General features: G+C 46.7%; 10 non-coding genes and 1 pseudogene across 10 annotated transcripts; all 11 read right to left on the minus strand.

Annotated features, from left to right (window-relative positions):
- Nucleotides 1-10: 10 nt before the first annotated feature.
- LOC142289544 (U2 spliceosomal RNA) lies at nucleotides 11-201 on the minus strand. The gene has a single exon (XR_012750018.1). It is a non-coding gene; the product is annotated as a U2 spliceosomal RNA (small nuclear RNA).
- Nucleotides 202-1,588: 1,387 nt separating this feature from the next.
- Nucleotides 1,589-1,779, minus strand: LOC142289536 (U2 spliceosomal RNA). The gene has a single exon (XR_012750010.1). It is a non-coding gene; the product is annotated as a U2 spliceosomal RNA (small nuclear RNA).
- A 1,387-nt stretch (nucleotides 1,780-3,166) lies between these two features.
- On the minus strand, nucleotides 3,167-3,359 carry LOC142289547 (U2 spliceosomal RNA). Its single transcript, XR_012750021.1, has one exon. It is a non-coding gene; the product is annotated as a U2 spliceosomal RNA (small nuclear RNA).
- Nucleotides 3,360-4,047: 688 nt separating this feature from the next.
- LOC142289548 (U2 spliceosomal RNA) lies at nucleotides 4,048-4,174 on the minus strand (annotated as a pseudogene).
- Nucleotides 4,175-5,561: 1,387 nt separating this feature from the next.
- On the minus strand, nucleotides 5,562-5,752 carry LOC142289537 (U2 spliceosomal RNA). The gene has a single exon (XR_012750011.1). It is a non-coding gene; the product is annotated as a U2 spliceosomal RNA (small nuclear RNA).
- Nucleotides 5,753-7,139: 1,387 nt separating this feature from the next.
- On the minus strand, nucleotides 7,140-7,330 carry LOC142289538 (U2 spliceosomal RNA). The gene has a single exon (XR_012750012.1). It is a non-coding gene; the product is annotated as a U2 spliceosomal RNA (small nuclear RNA).
- Nucleotides 7,331-8,717: 1,387 nt separating this feature from the next.
- Nucleotides 8,718-8,908, minus strand: LOC142289539 (U2 spliceosomal RNA). Its single transcript, XR_012750013.1, has one exon. It is a non-coding gene; the product is annotated as a U2 spliceosomal RNA (small nuclear RNA).
- A 1,387-nt stretch (nucleotides 8,909-10,295) lies between these two features.
- Nucleotides 10,296-10,486, minus strand: LOC142289540 (U2 spliceosomal RNA). The gene has a single exon (XR_012750014.1). It is a non-coding gene; the product is annotated as a U2 spliceosomal RNA (small nuclear RNA).
- Nucleotides 10,487-11,873: 1,387 nt separating this feature from the next.
- On the minus strand, nucleotides 11,874-12,064 carry LOC142289541 (U2 spliceosomal RNA). The gene has a single exon (XR_012750015.1). It is a non-coding gene; the product is annotated as a U2 spliceosomal RNA (small nuclear RNA).
- Nucleotides 12,065-13,451: 1,387 nt separating this feature from the next.
- Nucleotides 13,452-13,642, minus strand: LOC142289542 (U2 spliceosomal RNA). Its single transcript, XR_012750016.1, has one exon. It is a non-coding gene; the product is annotated as a U2 spliceosomal RNA (small nuclear RNA).
- A 1,387-nt stretch (nucleotides 13,643-15,029) lies between these two features.
- On the minus strand, nucleotides 15,030-15,220 carry LOC142289543 (U2 spliceosomal RNA). The gene has a single exon (XR_012750017.1). It is a non-coding gene; the product is annotated as a U2 spliceosomal RNA (small nuclear RNA).
- Between the last annotated feature and the right edge of the window lie 1,362 nt (nucleotides 15,221-16,582).

Raw genomic sequence — 16,582 nt, forward strand, 5'->3', positions numbered from 1 at the left:
CTGGGTTAAGAAGGGGTGCACCGTTCCTGGAGGTACTGCAATACCAGGTCAATGCGTGGAGTGGACAGAGCAAGCTCTTTTTCCATCTCCCTGTTCTAAAAATCCATTTAATATATGGTCCCCAGATAGGGGACGTATCAGATATTAAACTGATAAGAACAGATACTACACTTGATCTTAGCCAAAAGGCAGAGAAGCGATAACCAGAATTGGTTTGGGCCTCGAGTGGCACCCTGGCCTATGCCGGACACATCTTAGGGAGAGAGAGCGAGAGGGAGACAAACCCACGCCTACACAAGACATTTTGTCACCCAAGCCAACCCTTGAAAAGGCTGCTTTGCAGAGCAAAAACAAGAAGAATGGTGCGTTTTGCAGCCGCCGCCCACTGCAATGAATCTGAATAACTCCTCCTTTAGGGCGCAAGCAACTCCCCTCCCCCTTGCAGTCTTTCCAATTCACGATACAAAAAGACGGACAGGACAGGTTGCCTGACTTTCCGTCACTGCCACCCTTTGCCATCCTTACCCGTAGAAAGCCCTTTCATCATCCCCAAACCCTAATCTTTTCCCTTTCCTTCCCAGCCCCCAAACCCTGCCCTCTGTACCTTTCTCACCACCCGCTTCCCTTCTCCTGTCATCCCCCTACCACCCGGGAAAAAAAGAGATTGCCCCCTCCTTCCACTAGCCCACCCTCCCACCCAAACAACAACTTCTTCTGCGCAGCTTGTTTTCTAGGCAGCAGCGCTATTGTGATGTCATCGGGGGGCATTGTGACAAGCCGCCAGTGTTCCGTCTCTTCATGTTGTGCACAGTTCAAACGGAAAATACATCAACAGGCAGACTACAGAAAAGCTTACTATCAAAGGTTAGAGGGGGGCTTTCTCAGAGGGCTTTTTACAGTTTTTCTATTCCCAATTAGCCGTTTAAGTGTACTTATTGAAAGTAGTAATTCTTTCATAGGCCGCCCTTTCTTAGTATTTGACGTTCCTTATATTGCGGTATGAGGCTTCGCAGTAGGTTGCAAACATTCATCACCCATGACTGTCCCCAATTGAGCTCAGAAGCTCAATGTCTATCATGACCTCTCTTTTAGAATGTCCAAGAGCAAGCAAACTATTCCTCCAGGAGAGGGCGCCAACAGACTACTAAAGAGATCATCATTACTCAAAGAAAACCCCAAAAACCAATGCATGATAGGAATAAACAGGTAACTTTCTTTGGAGTGGAAGCGGAGAGATCGCACCAGATGCCAATTCTAGATCTTATCACACCTGTGGTCACTGCAGCAGCAGGTGAATCCACTTTGTCCAAAAGGGATCTATTCCATTCAATTGCAAATGATCTAGATAAGACAGAGAACTGCAGCACGGGGACATAGCCGAGTTGGTCAGGTTGAGTGGTGATGAGTTTGCTATTTGGATGAATAAAGAAAGTCAAAAGTGTGAAAGATAAAAAACAAAAGGAGGAAGTGTGAAAAGTGAATGGGCCAAATTGAGGTGCATATGAAGACGTATGCTTTCTTCCAATTCATTAAATCGGGCTAATATGAATCAGGTGAATTGAGTTCTGCTTTTGGAAACTGGGTTAAGAAGGGGTGCACCGTTCCTGGAGGTACTGCAATACCAGGTCAATGCGTGGAGTGGACAGAGCAAGCTCTTTTTCCATCTCCCTGTTCTAAAAATCCATTTAATATATGGTCCCCAGATAGGGGACGTATCAGATATTAAACTGATAAGAACAGATACTACACTTGATCTTAGCCAAAAGGCCGAGAAGCGATAACCAGAATTGGTTTGGGCCTCGAGTGGCACCCTGGCCTATGCCGGACACATCTTAGGGAGAGAGAGCGAGAGGGAGACAAACCCACGCCTACACAAGACATTTTGTCACCCAAGCCAACCCTTGAAAAGGCTGCTTTGCAGAGCAAAAACAAGAAGAATGGTGCGTTTTGCAGCCGCCGCCCACTGCAATGAATCTGAATAACTCCTCCTTTAGGGCGCAAGCAACTCCCCTCCCCCTTGCAGTCTTTCCAATTCACGATACAAAAAGACGGACAGGACAGGTTGCCTGACTTTCCGTCACTGCCACCCTTTGCCATCCTTACCCGTAGAAAGCCCTTTCATCATCCCCAAACCCTAATCTTTTCCCTTTCCTTCCCAGCCCCCAAACCCTGCCCTCTGTACCTTTCTCACCACCCGCTTCCCTTCTCCTGTCATCCCCCTACCACCCGGGAAAAAAAGAGATTGCCCCCTCCTTCCACTAGCCCACCCTCCCACCCAAAGAACAACTTCTTCTGCGCAGCTTGTTTTCTAGGCAGCAGCGCTATTGTGATGTCATCGGGGGGCATTGTGACAAGCCGCCAGTGTTCCGTCTCTTCATGTTGTGCACAGTTCAAACGGAAAATACATCAACAGGCAGACTACAGAAAAGCTTACTATCAAAGGTTAGAGGGGGGCTTTCTCAGAGGGCTTTTTACAGTTTTTCTATTCCCAATTAGCCGTTTAAGTGTACTTATTGAAAGTAGTAATTCTTTCATAGGCCGCCCTTTCTTAGTATTTGACGTTCCTTATATTGCGGTATGAGGCTTCGCAGTAGGTTGCAAACATTCATCACCCATGACTGTCCCCAATTGAGCTCAGAAGCTCAATGTCTATCATGACCTCTCTTTTAGAATGTCCAAGAGCAAGCAAACTATTCCTCCAGGAGAGGGCGCCAACAGACTACTAAAGAGATCATCATTACTCAAAGAAAACCCCAAAAACCAATGCATGATAGGAATAAACAGGTAACTTTCTTTGGAGTGGAAGCGGAGAGATCGCACCAGATGCCAATTCTAGATCTTATCACACCTGTGGTCACTGCAGCAGCAGGTGAATCCACTTTGTCCAAAAGGGATCTATTCCATTCAATTGCAAATGATCTAGATAAGACAGAGAACTGCAGCACGGGGACATAGCCGAGTTGGTCAGGTTGAGTGGTGATGAGTTTGCTATTTGGATGAATAAAGAAAGTCAAAAGTGTGAAAGATAAAAAACAAAAGGAGGAAGTGTGAAAAGTGAATGGGCCAAATTGAGGTGCATATGAAGACGTATGCTTTCTTCCAATTCATTAAATCGGGCTAATATGAATCAGGTGAATTGAGTTCTGCTTTTGGAAACTGGGTTAAGAAGGGGTGCACCGTTCCTGGAGGTACTGCAATACCAGGTCAATGCGTGGAGTGGACAGAGCAAGCTCTTTTTCCATCTCCCTGTTCTAAAAATCCATTTAATATATGGTCCCCAGATAGGGGACGTATCAGATATTAAACTGATAAGAACAGATTTTTGATTTAATGAAGCTTTTCAAAGCACCGCAAAAAATGCATGACCGAAGTCACACCAAAAACAGTGCAAAGGCTAGGATTCGTGTGGACCCCTCCGTGAGGAGAGGGTCCCCAAAAATCAACCCCGTCCCTCCGAGCCAGAAGGCCACAGCAAGGGTCAGGGATCTTCGGTGCTCCCCCAAGCCGAAGCCTGGTTGAGCCTTGTCGTTGCTCCCAGCGTCCACCCAGGCATCTTACCCAAGTGGAGTAGAGAGCTACTAGTTGTTGGTTTCGCAGCCGAAACTGCCCGGACCGTCAACCGGTGTTGGTTTCTCAGCCCAAGGCTAACCGGACCTCCAACCGGGTGTTGGTTTCTCAGCCGAAGCTGACCCGGACCTCCAACCGGGTGTTGGTTTCTCAGCCGAAGCTGACCCAGACCTCCAACCGGGTGTTGGTTTCTCAGCCGAAGCTGACCCGGACCTCCAACCGGGTGTTGGTTTCTCAGCCCAAAGCTGAACGGACCTCCGACCATGATTATAAAAATTTTCCTTCCTAGCCAGAAGGCCGGGATAGGGCAATATGCTCAGAAAGTATGAAAGGGCAAGGTACGGTGTGCTACAGAGCCCAAGGCTCGCCGGGGTCCCAAGCCAGCAAGCTCAGACTCACTCCAGGGTCGTCAGTCCTGGGGCACATTGCACCATAGCCCCCACACTTACTCAGTCTAATAGCCTCGATCCTGGTAGGGCCATGTTTTCCTCTAGATGAATATACTATACATTAAGAGTACTAGCAAGCGCAACCTTCCAGTGTGCATTGCATCTGCCGAGCCTCACAGATACTACACTTGATCTTAGCCAAAAGGCCGAGAAGCGATAACCAGAATTGGTTTGGGCCTCGAGTGGCACCCTGGCCTATGCCGGACACATCTTAGGGAGAGAGAGCGAGAGGGAGACAAACCCACGCCTACACAAGACATTTTGTCACCCAAGCCAACCCTTGAAAAGGCTGCTTTGCAGAGCAAAAACAAGAAGAATGGTGCGTTTTGCAGCCGCCGCCCACTGCAATGAATCTGAATAACTCCTCCTTTAGGGCGCAAGCAACTCCCCTCCCCCTTGCAGTCTTTCCAATTCACGATACAAAAAGACGGACAGGACAGGTTGCCTGACTTTCCGTCACTGCCACCCTTTGCCATCCTTACCCGTAGAAAGCCCTTTCATCATCCCCAAACCCTAATCTTTTCCCTTTCCTTCCCAGCCCCCAAACCCTGCCCTATGTACCTTTCTCACCACCCGCTTCCCTTCTCCTGTCATCCCCCTACCACCCGGGAAAAAAAGAGATTGCCCCCTCCTTCCACTAGCCCACCCTCCCACCCAAAGAACAACTTCTTCTGCGCAGCTTGTTTTCTAGGCAGCAGCGCTATTGTGATGTCATCGGGGGGCATTGTGACAAGCCGCCAGTGTTCCGTCTCTTCATGTTGTGCACAGTTCAAACGGAAAATACATCAACAGGCAGACTACAGAAAAGCTTACTATCAAAGGTTAGAGGGGGGCTTTCTCAGAGGGCTTTTTACAGTTTTTCTATTCCCAATTAGCCGTTTAAGTGTACTTATTGAAAGTAGTAATTCTTTCATAGGCCGCCCTTTCTTAGTATTTGACGTTCCTTATATTGCGGTATGAGGCTTCGCAGTAGGTTGCAAACATTCATCACCCATGACTGTCCCCAATTGAGCTCAGAAGCTCAATGTCTATCATGACCTCTCTTTTAGAATGTCCAAGAGCAAGCAAACTATTCCTCCAGGAGAGGGCGCCAACAGACTACTAAAGAGATCATCATTACTCAAAGAAAACCCCAAAAACCAATGCATGATAGGAATAAACAGGTAACTTTCTTTGGAGTGGAAGCGGAGAGATCGCACCAGATGCCAATTCTAGATCTTATCACACCTGTGGTCACTGCAGCAGCAGGTGAATCCACTTTGTCCAAAAGGGATCTATTCCATTCAATTGCAAATGATCTAGATAAGACAGAGAACTGCAGCACGGGGACATAGCCGAGTTGGTCAGGTTGAGTGGTGATGAGTTTGCTATTTGGATGAATAAAGAAAGTCAAAAGTGTGAAAGATAAAAAACAAAAGGAGGAAGTGTGAAAAGTGAATGGGCCAAATTGAGGTGCATATGAAGACGTATGCTTTCTTCCAATTCATTAAATCGGGCTAATATGAATCAGGTGAATTGAGTTCTGCTTTTGGAAACTGGGTTAAGAAGGGGTGCACCGTTCCTGGAGGTACTGCAATACCAGGTCAATGCGTGGAGTGGACAGAGCAAGCTCTTTTTCCATCTCCCTGTTCTAAAAATCCATTTAATATATGGTCCCCAGATAGGGGACGTATCAGATATTAAACTGATAAGAACAGATACTACACTTGATCTTAGCCAAAAGGCCGAGAAGCGATAACCAGAATTGGTTTGGGCCTCGAGTGGCACCCTGGCCTATGCCGGACACATCTTAGGGAGAGAGAGCGAGAGGGAGACAAACCCACGCCTACACAAGACATTTTGTCACCCAAGCCAACCCTTGAAAAGGCTGCTTTGCAGAGCAAAAACAAGAAGAATGGTGCGTTTTGCAGCCGCCGCCCACTGCAATGAATCTGAATAACTCCTCCTTTAGGGCGCAAGCAACTCCCCTCCCCCTTGCAGTCTTTCCAATTCACGATACAAAAAGACGGACAGGACAGGTTGCCTGACTTTCCGTCACTGCCACCCTTTGCCATCCTTACCCGTAGAAAGCCCTTTCATCATCCCCAAACCCTAATCTTTTCCCTTTCCTTCCCAGCCCCCAAACCCTGCCCTCTGTACCTTTCTCACCACCCGCTTCCCTTCTCCTGTCATCCCCCTACCACCCGGGAAAAAAAGAGATTGCCCCCTCCTTCCACTAGCCCACCCTCCCACCCAAAGAACAACTTCTTCTGCGCAGCTTGTTTTCTAGGCAGCAGCGCTATTGTGATGTCATCGGGGGGCATTGTGACAAGCCGCCAGTGTTCCGTCTCTTCATGTTGTGCACAGTTCAAACGGAAAATACATCAACAGGCAGACTACAGAAAAGCTTACTATCAAAGGTTAGAGGGGGGCTTTCTCAGAGGGCTTTTTACAGTTTTTCTATTCCCAATTAGCCGTTTAAGTGTACTTATTGAAAGTAGTAATTCTTTCATAGGCCGCCCTTTCTTAGTATTTGACGTTCCTTATATTGCGGTATGAGGCTTCGCAGTAGGTTGCAAACATTCATCACCCATGACTGTCCCCAATTGAGCTCAGAAGCTCAATGTCTATCATGACCTCTCTTTTAGAATGTCCAAGAGCAAGCAAACTATTCCTCCAGGAGAGGGCGCCAACAGACTACTAAAGAGATCATCATTACTCAAAGAAAACCCCAAAAACCAATGCATGATAGGAATAAACAGGTAACTTTCTTTGGAGTGGAAGCGGAGAGATCGCACCAGATGCCAATTCTAGATCTTATCACACCTGTGGTCACTGCAGCAGCAGGTGAATCCACTTTGTCCAAAAGGGATCTATTCCATTCAATTGCAAATGATCTAGATAAGACAGAGAACTGCAGCACGGGGACATAGCCGAGTTGGTCAGGTTGAGTGGTGATGAGTTTGCTATTTGGATGAATAAAGAAAGTCAAAAGTGTGAAAGATAAAAAACAAAAGGAGGAAGTGTGAAAAGTGAATGGGCCAAATTGAGGTGCATATGAAGACGTATGCTTTCTTCCAATTCATTAAATCGGGCTAATATGAATCAGGTGAATTGAGTTCTGCTTTTGGAAACTGGGTTAAGAAGGGGTGCACCGTTCCTGGAGGTACTGCAATACCAGGTCAATGCGTGGAGTGGACAGAGCAAGCTCTTTTTCCATCTCCCTGTTCTAAAAATCCATTTAATATATGGTCCCCAGATAGGGGACGTATCAGATATTAAACTGATAAGAACAGATACTACACTTGATCTTAGCCAAAAGGCCGAGAAGCGATAACCAGAATTGGTTTGGGCCTCGAGTGGCACCCTGGCCTATGCCGGACACATCTTAGGGAGAGAGAGCGAGAGGGAGACAAACCCACGCCTACACAAGACATTTTGTCACCCAAGCCAACCCTTGAAAAGGCTGCTTTGCAGAGCAAAAACAAGAAGAATGGTGCGTTTTGCAGCCGCCGCCCACTGCAATGAATCTGAATAACTCCTCCTTTAGGGCGCAAGCAACTCCCCTCCCCCTTGCAGTCTTTCCAATTCACGATACAAAAAGACGGACAGGACAGGTTGCCTGACTTTCCGTCACTGCCACCCTTTGCCATCCTTACCCGTAGAAAGCCCTTTCATCATCCCCAAACCCTAATCTTTTCCCTTTCCTTCCCAGCCCCCAAACCCTGCCCTCTGTACCTTTCTCACCACCCGCTTCCCTTCTCCTGTCATCCCCCTACCACCCGGGAAAAAAAGAGATTGCCCCCTCCTTCCACTAGCCCACCCTCCCACCCAAAGAACAACTTCTTCTGCGCAGCTTGTTTTCTAGGCAGCAGCGCTATTGTGATGTCATCGGGGGGCATTGTGACAAGCCGCCAGTGTTCCGTCTCTTCATGTTGTGCACAGTTCAAACGGAAAATACATCAACAGGCAGACTACAGAAAAGCTTACTATCAAAGGTTAGAGGGGGGCTTTCTCAGAGGGCTTTTTACAGTTTTTCTATTCCCAATTAGCCGTTTAAGTGTACTTATTGAAAGTAGTAATTCTTTCATAGGCCGCCCTTTCTTAGTATTTGACGTTCCTTATATTGCGGTATGAGGCTTCGCAGTAGGTTGCAAACATTCATCACCCATGACTGTCCCCAATTGAGCTCAGAAGCTCAATGTCTATCATGACCTCTCTTTTAGAATGTCCAAGAGCAAGCAAACTATTCCTCCAGGAGAGGGCGCCAACAGACTACTAAAGAGATCATCATTACTCAAAGAAAACCCCAAAAACCAATGCATGATAGGAATAAACAGGTAACTTTCTTTGGAGTGGAAGCGGAGAGATCGCACCAGATGCCAATTCTAGATCTTATCACACCTGTGGTCACTGCAGCAGCAGGTGAATCCACTTTGTCCAAAAGGGATCTATTCCATTCAATTGCAAATGATCTAGATAAGACAGAGAACTGCAGCACGGGGACATAGCCGAGTTGGTCAGGTTGAGTGGTGATGAGTTTGCTATTTGGATGAATAAAGAAAGTCAAAAGTGTGAAAGATAAAAAACAAAAGGAGGAAGTGTGAAAAGTGAATGGGCCAAATTGAGGTGCATATGAAGACGTATGCTTTCTTCCAATTCATTAAATCGGGCTAATATGAATCAGGTGAATTGAGTTCTGCTTTTGGAAACTGGGTTAAGAAGGGGTGCACCGTTCCTGGAGGTACTGCAATACCAGGTCAATGCGTGGAGTGGACAGAGCAAGCTCTTTTTCCATCTCCCTGTTCTAAAAATCCATTTAATATATGGTCCCCAGATAGGGGACGTATCAGATATTAAACTGATAAGAACAGATACTACACTTGATCTTAGCCAAAAGGCCGAGAAGCGATAACCAGAATTGGTTTGGGCCTCGAGTGGCACCCTGGCCTATGCCGGACACATCTTAGGGAGAGAGAGCGAGAGGGAGACAAACCCACGCCTACACAAGACATTTTGTCACCCAAGCCAACCCTTGAAAAGGCTGCTTTGCAGAGCAAAAACAAGAAGAATGGTGCGTTTTGCAGCCGCCGCCCACTGCAATGAATCTGAATAACTCCTCCTTTAGGGCGCAAGCAACTCCCCTCCCCCTTGCAGTCTTTCCAATTCACGATACAAAAAGACGGACAGGACAGGTTGCCTGACTTTCCGTCACTGCCACCCTTTGCCATCCTTACCCGTAGAAAGCCCTTTCATCATCCCCAAACCCTAATCTTTTCCCTTTCCTTCCCAGCCCCCAAACCCTGCCCTCTGTACCTTTCTCACCACCCGCTTCCCTTCTCCTGTCATCCCCCTACCACCCGGGAAAAAAAGAGATTGCCCCCTCCTTCCACTAGCCCACCCTCCCACCCAAAGAACAACTTCTTCTGCGCAGCTTGTTTTCTAGGCAGCAGCGCTATTGTGATGTCATCGGGGGGCATTGTGACAAGCCGCCAGTGTTCCGTCTCTTCATGTTGTGCACAGTTCAAACGGAAAATACATCAACAGGCAGACTACAGAAAAGCTTACTATCAAAGGTTAGAGGGGGGCTTTCTCAGAGGGCTTTTTACAGTTTTTCTATTCCCAATTAGCCGTTTAAGTGTACTTATTGAAAGTAGTAATTCTTTCATAGGCCGCCCTTTCTTAGTATTTGACGTTCCTTATATTGCGGTATGAGGCTTCGCAGTAGGTTGCAAACATTCATCACCCATGACTGTCCCCAATTGAGCTCAGAAGCTCAATGTCTATCATGACCTCTCTTTTAGAATGTCCAAGAGCAAGCAAACTATTCCTCCAGGAGAGGGCGCCAACAGACTACTAAAGAGATCATCATTACTCAAAGAAAACCCCAAAAACCAATGCATGATAGGAATAAACAGGTAACTTTCTTTGGAGTGGAAGCGGAGAGATCGCACCAGATGCCAATTCTAGATCTTATCACACCTGTGGTCACTGCAGCAGCAGGTGAATCCACTTTGTCCAAAAGGGATCTATTCCATTCAATTGCAAATGATCTAGATAAGACAGAGAACTGCAGCACGGGGACATAGCCGAGTTGGTCAGGTTGAGTGGTGATGAGTTTGCTATTTGGATGAATAAAGAAAGTCAAAAGTGTGAAAGATAAAAAACAAAAGGAGGAAGTGTGAAAAGTGAATGGGCCAAATTGAGGTGCATATGAAGACGTATGCTTTCTTCCAATTCATTAAATCGGGCTAATATGAATCAGGTGAATTGAGTTCTGCTTTTGGAAACTGGGTTAAGAAGGGGTGCACCGTTCCTGGAGGTACTGCAATACCAGGTCAATGCGTGGAGTGGACAGAGCAAGCTCTTTTTCCATCTCCCTGTTCTAAAAATCCATTTAATATATGGTCCCCAGATAGGGGACGTATCAGATATTAAACTGATAAGAACAGATACTACACTTGATCTTAGCCAAAAGGCCGAGAAGCGATAACCAGAATTGGTTTGGGCCTCGAGTGGCACCCTGGCCTATGCCGGACACATCTTAGGGAGAGAGAGCGAGAGGGAGACAAACCCACGCCTACACAAGACATTTTGTCACCCAAGCCAACCCTTGAAAAGGCTGCTTTGCAGAGCAAAAACAAGAAGAATGGTGCGTTTTGCAGCCGCCGCCCACTGCAATGAATCTGAATAACTCCTCCTTTAGGGCGCAAGCAACTCCCCTCCCCCTTGCAGTCTTTCCAATTCACGATACAAAAAGACGGACAGGACAGGTTGCCTGACTTTCCGTCACTGCCACCCTTTGCCATCCTTACCCGTAGAAAGCCCTTTCATCATCCCCAAACCCTAATCTTTTCCCTTTCCTTCCCAGCCCCCAAACCCTGCCCTCTGTACCTTTCTCACCACCCGCTTCCCTTCTCCTGTCATCCCCCTACCACCCGGGAAAAAAAGAGATTGCCCCCTCCTTCCACTAGCCCACCCTCCCACCCAAAGAACAACTTCTTCTGCGCAGCTTGTTTTCTAGGCAGCAGCGCTATTGTGATGTCATCGGGGGGCATTGTGACAAGCCGCCAGTGTTCCGTCTCTTCATGTTGTGCACAGTTCAAACGGAAAATACATCAACAGGCAGACTACAGAAAAGCTTACTATCAAAGGTTAGAGGGGGGCTTTCTCAGAGGGCTTTTTACAGTTTTTCTATTCCCAATTAGCCGTTTAAGTGTACTTATTGAAAGTAGTAATTCTTTCATAGGCCGCCCTTTCTTAGTATTTGACGTTCCTTATATTGCGGTATGAGGCTTCGCAGTAGGTTGCAAACATTCATCACCCATGACTGTCCCCAATTGAGCTCAGAAGCTCAATGTCTATCATGACCTCTCTTTTAGAATGTCCAAGAGCAAGCAAACTATTCCTCCAGGAGAGGGCGCCAACAGACTACTAAAGAGATCATCATTACTCAAAGAAAACCCCAAAAACCAATGCATGATAGGAATAAACAGGTAACTTTCTTTGGAGTGGAAGCGGAGAGATCGCACCAGATGCCAATTCTAGATCTTATCACACCTGTGGTCACTGCAGCAGCAGGTGAATCCACTTTGTCCAAAAGGGATCTATTCCATTCAATTGCAAATGATCTAGATAAGACAGAGAACTGCAGCACGGGGACATAGCCGAGTTGGTCAGGTTGAGTGGTGATGAGTTTGCTATTTGGATGAATAAAGAAAGTCAAAAGTGTGAAAGATAAAAAACAAAAGGAGGAAGTGTGAAAAGTGAATGGGCCAAATTGAGGTGCATATGAAGACGTATGCTTTCTTCCAATTCATTAAATCGGGCTAATATGAATCAGGTGAATTGAGTTCTGCTTTTGGAAACTGGGTTAAGAAGGGGTGCACCGTTCCTGGAGGTACTGCAATACCAGGTCAATGCGTGGAGTGGACAGAGCAAGCTCTTTTTCCATCTCCCTGTTCTAAAAATCCATTTAATATATGGTCCCCAGATAGGGGACGTATCAGATATTAAACTGATAAGAACAGATACTACACTTGATCTTAGCCAAAAGGCCGAGAAGCGATAACCAGAATTGGTTTGGGCCTCGAGTGGCACCCTGGCCTATGCCGGACACATCTTAGGGAGAGAGAGCGAGAGGGAGACAAACCCACGCCTACACAAGACATTTTGTCACCCAAGCCAACCCTTGAAAAGGCTGCTTTGCAGAGCAAAAACAAGAAGAATGGTGCGTTTTGCAGCCGCCGCCCACTGCAATGAATCTGAATAACTCCTCCTTTAGGGCGCAAGCAACTCCCCTCCCCCTTGCAGTCTTTCCAATTCACGATACAAAAAGACGGACAGGACAGGTTGCCTGACTTTCCGTCACTGCCACCCTTTGCCATCCTTACCCGTAGAAAGCCCTTTCATCATCCCCAAACCCTAATCTTTTCCCTTTCCTTCCCAGCCCCCAAACCCTGCCCTCTGTACCTTTCTCACCACCCGCTTCCCTTCTCCTGTCATCCCCCTACCACCCGGGAAAAAAAGAGATTGCCCCCTCCTTCCACTAGCCCACCCTCCCACCCAAAGAACAACTTCTTCTGCGCAGCTTGTTTTCTAGGCAGCAGCGCTATTGTGATGTCATCGGGGGGCATTGTGACAAGCCGCCAGTGTTCCGTCTCTTCATGTTGTGCACAGTTCAAACGGAAAATACATCAACAGGCAGACTACAGAAAAGCTTACTATCAAAGGTTAGAGGGGGGCTTTCTCAGAGGGCTTTTTACAGTTTTTCTATTCCCAATTAGCCGTTTAAGTGTACTTATTGAAAGTAGTAATTCTTTCATAGGCCGCCCTTTCTTAGTATTTGACGTTCCTTATATTGCGGTATGAGGCTTCGCAGTAGGTTGCAAACATTCATCACCCATGACTGTCCCCAATTGAGCTCAGAAGCTCAATGTCTATCATGACCTCTCTTTTAGAATGTCCAAGAGCAAGCAAACTATTCCTCCAGGAGAGGGCGCCAACAGACTACTAAAGAGATCATCATTACTCAAAGAAAACCCCAAAAACCAATGCATGATAGGAATAAACAGGTAACTTTCTTTGGAGTGGAAGCGGAGAGATCGCACCAGATGCCAATTCTAGATCTTATCACACCTGTGGTCACTGCAGCAGCAGGTGAATCCACTTTGTCCAAAAGGGATCTATTCCATTCAATTGCAAATGATCTAGATAAGACAGAGAACTGCAGCACGGGGACATAGCCGAGTTGGTCAGGTTGAGTGGTGATGAGTTTGCTATTTGGATGAATAAAGAAAGTCAAAAGTGTGAAAGATAAAAAACAAAAGGAGGAAGTGTGAAAAGTGAATGGGCCAAATTGAGGTGCATATGAAGACGTATGCTTTCTTCCAATTCATTAAATCGGGCTAATATGAATCAGGTGAATTGAGTTCTGCTTTTGGAAACTGGGTTAAGAAGGGGTGCACCGTTCCTGGAGGTACTGCAATACCAGGTCAATGCGTGGAGTGGACAGAGCAAGCTCTTTTTCCATCTCCCTGTTCTAAAAATCCATTTAATATATGGTCCCCAGATAGGGGACGTATCAGATATTAAACTGATAAGAACAGATACTACACTTGATCTTAGCCAAAAGGCCGAGAAGCGATAACCAGAATTGGTTTGGGCCTCGAGTGGCACCCTGGCCTATGCCGGACACATCTTAGGGAGAGAGAGCGAGAGGGAGACAAACCCACGCCTACACAAGACATTTTGTCACCCAAGCCAACCCTTGAAAAGGCTGCTTTGCAGAGCAAAAACAAGAAGAATGGTGCGTTTTGCAGCCGCCGCCCACTGCAATGAATCTGAATAACTCCTCCTTTAGGGCGCAAGCAACTCCCCTCCCCCTTGCAGTCTTTCCAATTCACGATACAAAAAGACGGACAGGACAGGTTGCCTGACTTTCCGTCACTGCCACCCTTTGCCATCCTTACCCGTAGAAAGCCCTTTCATCATCCCCAAACCCTAATCTTTTCCCTTTCCTTCCCAGCCCCCAAACCCTGCCCTCTGTACCTTTCTCACCACCCGCTTCCCTTCTCCTGTCATCCCCCTACCACCCGGGAAAAAAAGAGATTGCCCCCTCCTTCCACTAGCCCACCCTCCCACCCAAAGAACAACTTCTTCTGCGCAGCTTGTTTTCTAGGCAGCAGCGCTATTGTGATGTCATCGGGGGGCATTGTGACAAGCCGCCAGTGTTCCGTCTCTTCATGTTGTGCACAGTTCAAACGGAAAATACATCAACAGGCAGACTACAGAAAAGCTTACTATCAAAGGTTAGAGGGGGGCTTTCTCAGAGGGCTTTTTACAGTTTTTCTATTCCCAATTAGCCGTTTAAGTGTACTTATTGAAAGTAGTAATTCTTTCATAGGCCGCCCTTTCTTAGTATTTGACGTTCCTTATATTGCGGTATGAGGCTTCGCAGTAGGTTGCAAACATTCATCACCCATGACTGTCCCCAATTGAGCTCAGAAGCTCAATGTCTATCATGACCTCTCTTTTAGAATGTCCAAGAGCAAGCAAACTATTCCTCCAGGAGAGGGCGCCAACAGACTACTAAAGAGATCATCATTACTCAAAGAAAACCCCAAAAACCAATGCATGATAGGAATAAACAGGTAACTTTCTTTGGAGTGGAAGCGGAGAGATCGCACCAGATGCCAATTCTAGATCTTATCACACCTGTGGTCACTGCAGCAGCAGGTGAATCCACTTTGTCCAAAAGGGATCTATTCCATTCAATTGCAAATGATCTAGATAAGACAGAGAACTGCAGCACGGGGACATAGCCGAGTTGGTCAGGTTGAGTGGTGATGAGTTTGCTATTTGGATGAATAAAGAAAGTCAAAAGTGTGAAAGATAAAAAACAAAAGGAGGAAGTGTGAAAAGTGAATGGGCCAAATTGAGGTGCATATGAAGACGTATGCTTTCTTCCAATTCATTAAATCGGGCTAATATGAATCAGGTGAATTGAGTTCTGCTTTTGGAAACTGGGTTAAGAAGGGGTGCACCGTTCCTGGAGGTACTGCAATACCAGGTCAATGCGTGGAGTGGACAGAGCAAGCTCTTTTTCCATCTCCCTGTTCTAAAAATCCATTTAATATATGGTCCCCAGATAGGGGACGTATCAGATATTAAACTGATAAGAACAGATACTACACTTGATCTTAGCCAAAAGGCCGAGAAGCGATAACCAGAATTGGTTTGGGCCTCGAGTGGCACCCTGGCCTATGCCGGACACATCTTAGGGAGAGAGAGCGAGAGGGAGACAAACCCACGCCTACACAAGACATTTTGTCACCCAAGCCAACCCTTGAAAAGGCTGCTTTGCAGAGCAAAAACAAGAAGAATGGTGCGTTTTGCAGCCGCCGCCCACTGCAATGAATCTGAATAACTCCTCCTTTAGGGCGCAAGCAACTCCCCTCCCCCTTGCAGTCTTTCCAATTCACGATACAAAAAGACGGACAGGACAGGTTGCCTGACTTTCCGTCACTGCCACCCTTTGCCATCCTTACCCGTAGAAAGCCCTTTCATCATCCCCAAACCCTAATCTTTTCCCTTTCCTTCCCAGCCCCCAAACCCTGCCCTCTGTACCTTTCTCACCACCCGCTTCCCTTCTCCTGTCATCCCCCTACCACCCGGGAAAAAAAGAGATTGCCCCCTCCTTCCACTAGCCCACCCTCCCACCCAAAGAACAACTTCTTCTGCGCAGCTTGTTTTCTAGGCAGCAGCGCTATTGTGATGTCATCGGGGGGCATTGTGACAAGCCGCCAGTGTTCCGTCTCTTCATGTTGTGCACAGTTCAAACGGAAAATACATCAACAGGCAGACTACAGAAAAGCTTACTATCAAAGGTTAGAGGGGGGCTTTCTCAGAGGGCTTTTTACAGTTTTTCTATTCCCAATTAGCCGTTTAAGTGTACTTATTGAAAGTAGTAATTCTTTCATAGGCCGCCCTTTCTTAGTATTTGACGTTCCTTATATTGCGGTATGAGGCTTCGCAGTAGGTTGCAAACATTCATCACCCATGACTGTCCCCAATTGAGCTCAGAAGCTCAATGTCTATCATGACCTCTCTTTTAGAATGTCCAAGAGCAAGCAAACTATTCCTCCAGGAGAGGGCGCCAACAGACTACTAAAGAGATCATCATTACTCAAAGAAAACCCCAAAAACCAATGCATGATAGGAATAAACAGGTAACTTTCTTTGGAGTGGAAGCGGAGAGATCGCACCAGATGCCAATTCTAGATCTTATCACACCTGTGGTCACTGCAGCAGCAGGTGAATCCACTTTGTCCAAAAGGGATCTATTCCATTCAATTGCAAATGATCTAGATAAGACAGAGAACTGCAGCACGGGGACATAGCCGAGTTGGTCAGGTTGAGTGGTGATGAGTTTGCTATTTGGATGAATAAAGAAAGTCAAAAGTGTGAAAGATAAAAAACAAAAGGAGGAAGTGTGAAAAGTGAATGGGCCAAATTGAGGTGCATATGAAGACGTATGCTTTCTTCCAATTCATTAAATCGGGCTAATATGAATCAGGTGAATTGAG

The sequence above is a fragment of the Anomaloglossus baeobatrachus genome, unplaced genomic scaffold (assembly GCF_048569485.1).
Source record: "Anomaloglossus baeobatrachus isolate aAnoBae1 unplaced genomic scaffold, aAnoBae1.hap1 Scaffold_945, whole genome shotgun sequence".
NCBI classification, from domain to species: domain Eukaryota; kingdom Metazoa; phylum Chordata; class Amphibia; order Anura; family Aromobatidae; genus Anomaloglossus; species Anomaloglossus baeobatrachus.